The sequence below is a fragment of the Abrus precatorius genome, unplaced genomic scaffold (genome assembly GCF_003935025.1).
Source record: "Abrus precatorius isolate BTA unplaced genomic scaffold, Abrus_2018 Scaffold7, whole genome shotgun sequence".
Lineage (NCBI taxonomy): Eukaryota > Viridiplantae > Streptophyta > Magnoliopsida > Fabales > Fabaceae > Abrus > Abrus precatorius.
The window spans coordinates 26,923,255-26,936,267 of NW_020874417.1; positions in this window are offsets into that span (position 1 = coordinate 26,923,255).

Sequence of the window (13,013 nt, forward strand, 5' to 3'; positions counted from 1 at the left end):
GCGGAGGCATTGAATAAGCCAACTGGGAAAATAGGCTTCACATTTGGGTTTTGTAACGTTATTTAACCTTGTTCTTTCCATGTTATTGCTGTTTTGCCACTTTATTTTTTGGCCAAGTATTCTCATTTCGCGTTCATTTATAGACACGAGTACAACACTGCCACAGCACATGCATGCGTGTTAATATTAAGATCGGTAAACAGTCCACCCTTTGGGTCAAAATCATACGTTATTGATTGGTGAACTATAAAAATAAATGATGTTTATGCGTCTCTTCTTTCTGTTTCCTCTTCCTTTTCGCTTTCGTTCCAGAGAGGAAAGCCTCCATCCTATGTGCGCTGTTTCACACTTTTAAGCAACCCCTCCCCCCTAAGTATGCTACCTAAGCTTTTTATATTGTTGCTTAACTAGAGCTTAATTCAATTCTCTTTCTGGTTATAATTGTTGAACAGAATCTGCAGTTTAAACACTTCAAAGAAAAAGGGAAAAGAGATTCAACATTCATCAGTAAAAAATTTACTCAATGACCGTTTCAACATAGTCGGTTGTTGCATCGTGCAATAAGTATGAGATTATTTAAATCCCAATTGGGAAAGAGTATATCATCCCTTCAATTTTACCCTTGTTATAAATATATGTATTTTTATCTTAATTGATTGCTTTTTTATATATAATTACCCATCTTAAACTTTAATTTTGGTTCAAATAATCATTATTTTTTTCTGATTTTATAATTAGATACCTTAAATTTTAAATATACTACAATTGGCCCTTAAACTTTATTCTTTTTTAAAATAGTCAATTTTGTAAATTAAATTAGATTTAAATTTTCAAAGAAAAGATCAATAACTTATTTACCATAAAACTCAATCGATCATTTGTATTTTTTTTTTATTTAATTCATTTTTTGAAACATCATAGCATGAAAAACCCTACATTCAAGGCTAAATACAAAGAAAAATAATAAATATTATATGCTATAAATTTATATTATATCATCAATATTTTGTTACTATATTTCCCTCTTAAAATTATTGCCGTTATATTATTATTACTATGATTATATACTAGTATTATAATATCATATATATATATATACCCATTTTTCTTCTATTATTTTTAGTGGTTTTTTCTTAAATTCAAAATATTTATTATGTTTTTATGTTTAAAAAATAAAATATAAGAAAAAATAATTAACTAATATTTAAGATAGATCAATGGTTAATATTTTTTATTAATTTAACTCTAACTTAGTTAATTTATAGAAGGAGTTATTTGTAAAATATATAAAATTTAAGAATTAATTTAAAAAATAATGTTTAAAGTGTCTATTTATAAATTTAATAAAGTTTAAGGCTCAATTAAATCAAAATTAAAATATATGATATCTATCTGCAAAAATAATAACATTCAAAAATAATTAGAACAAAATTAAAATTTAAAATATGGATTAATTTACAAACTCTCTTCCCGAGCTGATTGTGCAAACTCTAAATTCTGGGAGTAAATTTGAGTATTTAAATAGACAGCTTGAAGACTACATAAGAGTGCCACGTTTCTGCAGTTTTATTAATCTACATTTAAAGCCCCTAAATTTGGAATTGCTCAATTGTTCTGGATGTTTACTAACTTTTGCCCTAAGCACTGTACCTTGTTCAACTCAATTATTGCCATTTACTACATAGGCATCGTGTGGTCATTAATATCAAAAGCTAAAACCATCCAAGGGTCAATGTTTATCTCTAAAATGTACTATGTCATATCTCTAAGGTCAGCTTCCTGGTTAGTACTTTTAGGCTTATCCTCTAGTATAAAATAATACAATAGTGATTTTTTTATTTTAATATTTATTTAACTGATAAAAATTGATAAATATATTTTTAAAGCTTATTTTATCTATTTCTTAAGTATAAATTTTATTATATGAGAAAGTTTGAGTTAGAAATCAATAAAATAAAATAATATATTACTTCCTTTTATCTCTTTTATAAGAAACTAAATAAGTATATATATTTTTAGTTCTAATTATAAAGAATATAAAATAAATTTAAAATATATTAATTGTTAAACTTTTTTTATATTATTTATTAGTATCATTAAATATACAAGTGATAATTATACTATTTAATATCATAAATATTTTTAAAATAAAATTTATATTTATAAAAAAATATAATTAATTTAATTATTTTCCTTAATTCTTGTGATTTAGTTTTTTTTTTTATAAAAAGTCTGAAAAATTACTGTATAATTTGTTATTCAAACATGTATCAGGCATATTTTTTCTATTTTTATCTTATAATATTTTTATTTAATTGTTATATATTTATTATCTTTTATATTGTCATGTTTTTATCATAAAAGTAGAGTATTGAATATATACTTGACACATTTATAAATTGGTAGACAGAGATCACAAGGGTGTTCAGGCAATTGACACTTGTTAATTCTTTTTCTTCGAATAACACTGATTATTTTGTATCGATCACCGAACAGTTTTGAGTTGATGTTTTATAAGTATTTTTACGTCCAAAGAAGAACAAGAGCACGTGTGACTTCTGTAGTTTAGTTCAAAAGCATCTCAGACAAAATTAGAGATTGTATACCACCACACGTCAGGTTTATTAATTTAAATATGAGATATAAAAGTTATAATTACGTTAATATGTTATTTGTGACAATTTTACGGAACTGTGAATTTTGAAAAGTTATTGGTGGCTATTTTTGGAGAGTCTACAATATTTAAATATGCTAGGCTTTGACGTGATAAAGCGTGAATGCTGAATAGGAAATTTGCAGAGTGAAAAATTGCCAAACAATTTTTAGAGCTATATAATGATCTTTTTAATCATAAACTCATGTGCGGAAAGAATGTAGAAGAGAGAAACTAAGATGGAAGAGTGAAGAAAGAATTGACGATAAAAAAAGAGAAAAATAATGAAAATAAAAGAAAAAAAGAGTTAAAAAATAAAAAAAATTCAAAAAAATATTTAGTTTAATTTTTTTAAAAAATATATTGATTAACAAATTTCTTTAATATGGTTTGTGATACAATTATGAATTCAGAAAAGCACATCTCAAAATTACTACGAGCTGAAAATGTAAGTAATTTTTATGATTTATGTTATTAAAATAAAATTTTGTAATTATGGCTAGTTATTAAATATTATATTTAGTGATTAAATATCTAATATGATTAAATATTTTAAAATGATGATAATTTAAATAATGTATTTAATGATTAATTATTTTTTTATGTCAGGTAACGAGACTATTACGACCTCGTTACTTAGTGATAACACCGCCTAGACCTGAGATATATGACATTTTACATAATCTTGGACTTTATCGTCTTGCACAAATATGTTAAATGCATATAAATGGTGGGCTTGCACTTGTTGAATGTTGAAGACCAGAAACACATATATTCTATCTTCCTTGTGGAGAAGGCACAGTAACATTAAAAGATGTTGATATGTTGCTTGGACTGTAAATCAATGGTCTACCTGTTAGTGGTTCTACTAATCCGAATATTATAGCATTGCAGGATATGTGTGAATAGTTACTAGGTAGTCGGCCTGTATCTAACGATGTTGAAGATTCAAAAATAAGATTGAAGTGGATCACGCAATATTTTGGTTGGCTTCCTACTAATTTTGACCATAGGATAGCACAACATACTTGTGGATACATACTTTCTTTGTTGAGACATGTTCTAATGCCGAATAAAAGTAATTCAATAGTCTATGAAAATTTTTTACAATTGTTGGTGAATGTTGATGAAATTGGAATATATAGTTGGGGTTTAGCATGTCTTGCCTTTCTGTATAGAGGTCTAGATTGTGGTTCACGATAAGATGCTAAAGAAATTTATGAATGCTTAATACTACTGTAGGTATGGACATGACACCAACTCCCATGGTTTGCTCTAATACCTGGTGAACCAATAATATTTCCACTTGCACTTGGATAGCGACACATTCGATATCTAACCAATACTTCATATAGAGACCTTGGAAATGTTAGAGTGACATTAGATAAAATGGGACTTCATGAGATACCAGTTAACATATGTTAACTCTTGTTAAATAATTTTGTACCTCTTTCACATTACTAAGGTATATATAATGTATTTTGTGTTAATGTAGTTTCTATGGTGACTATATGAGGATGAAGCTATTGACGTAGTTATTCCAGATTACGTGAGAGGCGAACGTCTATTATGGTCAACTGTAAGCCTATTGATATGCTTTGAGGTTGTAGAGTGGCATGCAGCTAACCGTGTAATGTGTCAATATAGATTTGCTCAGCCTATTCCTCTTCTGTCCCAAAGTCTTGAGGGAATCCACAACAAAGGCTTGTGTGGTTTAAGAGAACCAAAGAATTGGAGATTAATACATGATGATTGAGTGACAATGTAGGAACAACGATATCAATGTACATTAGAAGGAATGCCAATTAACAACTATTATCCTTTGAATGAGTATTGGAGTTGGTACACAATCTATGCAATGAATTGGTTGTCCCTACAATGGAACAACCACAATCTCAATAACAACAGTGCCTGTTAGAGCAAAATTTCATGTCTCTACCCACGCAGTAACAGGGGATTCCACCATCCTCAGTTCAACCAAATGAGGAGTTATATTGGTCACCGCACATGAACTAGTGACATCCATTTTAATGGGATGAACAACCCCAACCTTCACGCATGTCTATGGATAGAAGAGTTATTCGTCGTGGCTCCAAAAGTAGAGGATTGCTGAGAAGGAGATATATTGATTGTAGCACTGGAAGTGTCATGTCTCATGGGTTTTTATGCACATATGACTTTGTCATTGATGATGACACACATGGTCAAGACATTCTTCACTATGGAATTGACTTTAATGAGAACACAATCATGGAAGAAACAGCTATTGATGAATAAGTTTATCGACCAGAACCAGTTACTCCAAGTGAGCAATGCTCCATACCAATCATGTCTTTGGAGATGACATAACAAACATTTACAGGTGCATCTGCAAATGTGTCCGATGTAAAACCTACATCACATGAAGAAGAGACAACTGATGCCACAGATGAGCAGGGTGTAGAGGATGATGGACCTAGAGGAGGAAAACGAAGGGATTTTTTTTTCACGCATGTTATGTCCGTTTACTCATGCCCCTGTGAGTTGGTACACAATCTTCGAAAAAAATTGGCAGTAATGTGTCTGATATAATACATATAGAATGCCTTTGGAGGTTTCCACTATCCATTGCTTCGTCTTATTGCTGCATTACTTGACTTGTGACGATCAGAAATAATGCCAACACCATCTTGCTTCACGACATATTTGCGTAAATTATCAAGAAAAAATTGTCAACCATCTGCAGTTTCTCCTTCAATAATAGCAAAGGTAATATTGGTATTATATTTTGATTGTCATCTTGTGCAACTGCTACTAATAGAGCTCATTTGTATTGTTTATATAAATATGTCCCATCGAGCTGCACAAGTGATTTGCAGTGTCTAAATGCTCTAATACAAGGACCAAAACTCCAAAAAAACTCTAAAATATTTGACATCAGGAACTTGGTTATCATTGTGATAAGCTTGAACAACATCCAACTAGAACAACTGATCCTCAAACAACATCACACATTGCTATACATCATTTCGGCAGGGCTTCATATAAGGCTTCCCACTGACCAAATACGTTTTCAATTACTTTTTGCTTTGTCATCCATGCTTTCCAATATGTTGTTGTGTATCTATATCGAGCTTGAACTTCACTAATCACCAATTTTATCTTACAAGAAGGGTCAAATTCAATTATTAGCTTCATACATTCTGCAATTATTTCTGCGTCAACTTTCTATGATCTTGTGAAATTCTTGTCCGGGTACAACTATGTGGCCCATTATATTTGTTCTTCCTCAAACTAGCTCAAACAAGTCACTCACAATCTATGTCATAACTAACACATTTACAACAAAACGTATTTGGTTCAAACTCGAAAACTTTGTAGTCCACTCATTTTGATATACTATAATTCTTAATTTTGCATACAACAATTTTTCTGTCATTAAATTGCATTCCAACATACAATTCTTCATCTACGTCACAATAACCTATAAAACACAAAAAAAAAAAACAACAACAAACTAAATATCATTCGCACAACTAAAGATAAATTTATTACTGCAAATATAATAAAATATGTCAACATACCTAAGTTAGCATGCTCTGAAAATTCAGGAACTTGCATAGCATTAAGATCTAAAGCATACAAGAATGATGGAACCCTAGACATATGTTGGTTAATCACTAAGTTTGATAAATAAGAGTCTTCATCATCTGCATCATCATCCAAACTATCATCATCATTATTCTCACCACTTTCATAATCTCTTTCAAAGTCGTCATCGTCACTTTCAACGTTATTTTGTTCTCATTCAACATCTCTATTAAGAACAACACTCGTATATGCACCAACTATAATTTGTTTAAAAATAACATACAACTCAATTGAAGGATTTTGATCATGACGCTCGTAATAAATCTGAAACATTTGTTGAATATCATCATCATTGTTTATTGTCATCACTTGGTATTGCATGAAACCTCCAAAAATAGAGATTGGATACCTATAAATTATTCTCTCCACTATTTTTAGAGTCTCCACTTCAATATATTGACAAAGTCAATATTTAAGTGTTTCAAATGATATATTGTAAGGAATATAAATGTAAGTTGGCTTCTCACATGTAAATCTCACACCTTCACTCGTATTTGAAACAATCTCACTATTAAAGTATATTATTATATTTGCACTCATTTTTTTTCAACTATAAAATATGATAAAAGAGGATTAAAAATGGAGAATAAAAAACTTTTAAGATGCAATTCGCTATAAATACGAATGAATTATATATAGACAAATTTTTTAAAACTCTTCAATGACAATTTTTCTTTTAAAAAGTTGCAAGTGATAATTTTTGAATGTATAAAATCACTTTTCTACTTTAAAATTGCCAACAGTTAGTTTTAACTACTTACAAAAAAAAAAAAAAAAATCTATCCTAAAAGTTACCCGTAGCGTTTTTCACTTTAAACCAATTTTTCATTTTTTAAAAATCGCCACAGGCAATTTTTTGAAATCTTATATATATAATATTGATTACAAATCCATATTCCGATACTTTCGTGGTAAAAATGCCATATTTGAAAAAATGAACCCCACACGCCATGCACATAATTTAAATATATTGAGGCTATCGTACAAAATAACAAAGATCAACATAAAAAGAAATATAAATTTTCATAAATTAATATTATAATCATTTCTATTAATGAAGTATAAAATTAAATAACCTAAAAGATTGGTGCAGTGGTATAAACTTTCACTGCATTTCCTAGGATGGTTAATCTGAAAAAGAAATTCCATCTTAGTATGTATTTATGCTTTTAAATTTAGGCTTCTCTTACATGTTTTTGTTATCTTTTTTATTATCTGAATTTATATATTTTTTTAGTGAGTTTTGAAATATAAATATGTGAGATATAGATATTTGTGTTTAAATCCGCTCCTGATGAGGAACACAAAACCAAGAGATTTAAAAAAGAAAAAAAAGAGAAGAAATAAAGAACGATAAGGATGAGTGGGAACGAGTTGACCTTAAAAGAAGTCACCGCTTACGCGCGTTTTAATGGAAAGTACTTTGGGACAGCTTCATCCAACAAACCCATAACTATTGATCTCTTAAATGCCACCAATTTGACCGAATTGCGATGTTGCAGTTGCAGTTGCAGTTGCAGCATGTGAATTGTGAATTTGTGAACCACACTTTTCAAATTCACAAGTTAAGAGGCAATTTTGGGCATAAGATTATTCGGTGCTTCCATTGGAAGTTAGACCACAAATATGCCTCACACGAAACAACCTACCATTTCCCATGCTCCTTTTTTTTTTTGTCTTTTCGGTGAAAGTGAGTGAACCCCTTTCTTCTTCTTCCCTTCACCGCTTCGATCAATTTTTTAACCCAATTATTTAATGATTTAAGTTCATCATAATGAAAGATAAAAATCTAAATATAAACAAATAAAACTATACATACAAGTCAAAACTTTAAAAAATAAGATCACATGCCAGTAAAAATCAGATTTTTAAAATTTTATATATATCAGGACCAAATACAATGCCTTTAAATTCAACTGAGACACTTGTTATAAAGTTACAACATAAAAGGGTGTTACGCCTCAAGCGATAACATATTTATCAGTTATAAAATGCATTAAATATAATTAATAAATGATAAATGACTGATTAGATACTTATAATGCTTAATAAAAATGTAGCAAATAACTCCATTTAATCGTTTTAGTATCGGTGTCCTTGCCAGGTGCAAAAACCAGTTATAATCAAAGATGAATGAGACATCAAGAAAAATATTAGGGAATAAAACAAATTTTGGTGATATCCTTGGATAGCGATACTTCCAGTGATATATATTTTAAATTAAAAAAATACATACATGTGATTGTTAAAATTTTGGTCAGATTGGATAAGAAAATATAGACAAACTCTTAAAACTATATTTTCAGAGCTAAGACTTAATTATAAAATATTGACGGTTAAAAAATATTATTGCAAGAATATTAATACAATAACTGATAGATAAACAATTATGATAAATTTTTATTTTTTTATCACTTAAAAAGAAATATTAGTAATACAAATTATTTAACAATTTTATTTTGATAATAACACATTTCTGTGTATAGCGTTGTATATGTATGCACGCACTTTGCAATTTGACTAAAAAAATTGTAGTGGTTAGCCAAACTGCCAAAGATTTGACGAACCAGGGGTACAAAAGTTGATAATTGCGTGCACGAACTATATTTTATCTATATTAAATTAGATTAGAGATTATTAGTTATTTGTAAATATGTGAAATAAAAATATATTTCAAGAAAAACATATTTCATATAAGATTTAATTTGTATAAATTTCTAAAAATTTCTTTTTTAAAAACATTAATATAAAAAAATAAAAAAAAATTATCTCTAATTTTTTTATAAGCTCTTTCATTTAATTTCTCTAAATTTTAAAAAATAATTTTTTTAACTTATAAAAGAAATTTTATTTATTTTTATGATTTTTATCTCCTATAAAAAAATTTCTAAAAATTTATCCAAATTGAACTTAAATATCATTGACTAATTTGAATTTTTTTTAAAAAAATAAAATTCTCATATTCTTTCAATATGAGATTCATTTTGTTTGAGAATATGAAATTTATTTTTTCTCAAAATGTAAATTAAATTTTTTTAATTTAATTTATGTCTTAAATATGAAACAACTTTAAATATTTAAAAAGAAATTTTTGTCACATAATGATTCTTCTTGCTTGAACAATATTGTCTTATATATATATAATATTTGAATATAAGAAAAGGGTAATTTTTTCATACTGCAAATATCATAAAATCCTATTCTCTCAGGAAAAATAACTGCATGAGTATAAAATATCGTCGTGACGTAGTGAGGATTCCCCATTTTGGTTGTAATCTCAGTGAAGACATATACGAAGAATTCACTAAAAATAGCCCTTCATTCTATACTCCTCCATGAAGAATGATGTTACCAGCTACCCCAATAATTGTTTGCCTACAGAGCTAGCATACGATAATATCTCTTGCAAGTCTTTATCATTCCAGAGATATTATTGTTTAAGCACTGAAATGTACTCTTTAGTCATCCTTCTAAATAAATATAACTGTATAAGGATATCCATCGCAGAGCCTCTCCAACATAGATTATGTATTGGCAATGTTGAAATGCTTCTTGGCAATAATTAGGGAAGAAATATCCGTTACTGCACACCTATTTGTTACAGTAGAAGGGTATCAATCATAAATTGTAACATTTGTGAATATATGTTGAACGCTACTTGGCAATAACTAGGGAAGATAGTACCTGTTACTGCCCACCTATATATTTGAAGCCTTGACTTCTCATTATGTCATTTATTGCTTGTTCATAGATAGATTCCTTTGACATTACATTTATTAGGAAGGAGGTCCATGCCATGACCATGACTTGAGGAAAAGAATGGCCGGAGGGAAATGTATAGGCAAAATATTTATGGGGAAAGAAAAAGTTTCATGTAATAGTTAAAATTTATTTTGAAAATGATAAGGCTTACCCCTAACAGCAGCCGTAGAGATATAGATATCCTATTGCCACTTTGGTTAGGATTACTCCAATTAGTCCATGATCTACATGACTCGATCATACAACTAAGCAAATATTTATAGGATCTGTCTCATTGATCAACGTGAATTGTGTGTCTAATTTTTAATTATAAGAGGGTTTAACCATCTAAAATCTCGTAAAAAGTGTCTAGTCACATTAAAGAAATCCTTACTACACAGATATTAGTCCAGTGACTAATTTCAGTGTTACAGTGCTACGATAAAAGATCAAAACTTGAAAAAAGCAATGCCTATATGAAGGAAGGAAACAGCATAAGGATGTTGGAATGTTAGGATCTTCAAACTTATGCCCACAAATATCATCATCCAAATTCTTTTTAACTTGAACGTTGCAATGTTTCTTGAATAAAGTCTCCTTCTTCTCCCTTGACAAGTCATTCCCAACTCACACCGTTAGAGAGTCACCACACAATAAGAACAATCACTGAAAATAGTGTTAGGTCACTCCCAATATTCAAGTACCGAGAACGAAGAGAAAAATGAGAGATTATAGGGTATTAAAATTTCTTCCTTATTACTTTTTATAAATATTTTAAAATTTTTAAAATTTAGAAGAGAGCTAAATTTTAACATCAATTATAAATTTATAATGAAAATCATATATACTGTGTAACCCTCGTATTTTGATTTTGATTTTTTAAAAATATATATTGACTCCTCTTTCCTTCTCATCACAACTCTCATAATAGCTATATTGTTGCGATTTGAACTGCTACATTGCATGAGGTCTCGATCGACCTAGATATCTTGCTGCTTCGGAGTTAATGTTATTGGTGTTGTTGCTGTCTTGCTGACTTGGGTGACAACATCCTCTCTCTCAAAGTAATAAGTGCTTATTATGTGTTATTACATCCTCTACTCTCACTTCTATTCAATCATCCTGTAACATGGGTGTGGCAAGCTGAAGGAGTAGTTTCTAAAATAGCATCATAAATGTTGAAACATTTTTCTTAGGACCCTTCTTGGTTATCACTCAATTAACCATGAGGAATGTGAGTTCTGAGGTTCAGGGTAGGATTCGACATCCAAAGATGTTAATATAACGTAGTATAATTCACATGCGTAGGATCATAAAACAATATGCTAAACTAATAGAGGCCGAAGATATAATCATGCACGTATATATTCGGAGATTTATGAATAAAATTAGCATCAAATTAACAGAGCATGGGTTTACATGGAAAAATGCACATCAAAACATCAAATTTAACATGTTGACACGTGACAGTTGGCTGCACTTCTTTATTGTATTGATGAATTTATAGATTACAAAGTATCTATTACACAATTACAATAAAGGATATGTTAAGAAGATTAGCAAAAGGTCAATTGGAAAAAGTTGTAATAAACCATCTCCAAACTAACCTTAGGTAGGAATAATTTCATTACAATATTTTTCATCAGCTACAGGAGCGTTCCAATGTTTCAACTACACGATTGAGTAATAACAAATAAATATGAATATGACCTCTGGGAGCCTATAAGCAGCCATCACAGAAAATGAACAGAATAATTTTTTTAAAATAGAGGATATATGCCATTTAAAAAATTTATTTTTTTAATATGTATCTAAAGACATATATTAAGAAGTTAAAAGTATTTTTTACTAAAAATAAAAATATTTATTATCGTAAAATCATAAAAAAATATTTACTATATTTTTTATAATTATTTAAAGCATTTAATGAAATATATTTAATTTTTTAATCGTGTGACTGCACATTAGAAAAAATGATAAAAATTTCATTATGCAGAAAGCCATGTACAAGGCAGGAAGGAGCTACTTTTCGTGCAAATTTCAGAGTCCGTAAAGAAAGATGGAATCTGTATCTAATTTTTGAGTACATAAACAGGTACAAAGCCAAAAGTGAGTCGCTAGAAGCGTAAAGAAGAGAAAAAAAGAAAAAGAAAAAGATATTTTTAATGAAATTATATAAATCTATGAACTTTTTTTATGGATATAATAACATCAATGAAATCAACTCCATTTGAACACGTCTGTTTGACAAGTTAAAAAGATCCACACCCCTTAAAGGGCTGCACATAAAATAAACAGTAAACCGGAACCATATGATAAAACTCCATAATTTAATTTTTTAGTTTTTTTTTACCAATTTAATGTCGAATATAATGCATAAAGCGTTGGTAGAGAGACCCACCCATTATCAATGTGAAATAAACAAAGGACCTTGACTTGATGTATAGCTTGCAATCTATAACGTACTAGCTGTCTTGCTGACAATATTGAATTTTGGTGCTGTCACACTGATTTTTCATATAGAATCCGAGGGGAGTGTTCGTGTTACATACAAATGACAGGGACTTTGTAACGCATCTTATTGTTTTATGTTTGCTTTTTGTTACCATCTTACCTTAGCTAATCCAAGTGGGTTATCAAGACACGGCATTTGGGTTGATGCAGAAAATGTTAGCCGTAGCTGTGGCCTACGAGTAAGACAGTTATTTCAAGACATCTTCCACCTTTCACTACCCTTGATTCTGGTCAATATGTCCCCCACCCACTACACATATATGAAAATTTGAACAAGAAAGTAATGGCAAATTGTATGAGTGCCTCTTGCTTCTACCCTGAATTGAGTTTTGGTTTATCAAGTTATAGCATTCTCCCTTTTCCTATGGGATCCTTATTTAAGTAGGAAACTTTACAATCAATAGGATATCACAATACAACCCCAAAAAACTTTAAAACTTTAAAAGACAATGAGTACATGAGTCTATCTCTTTAT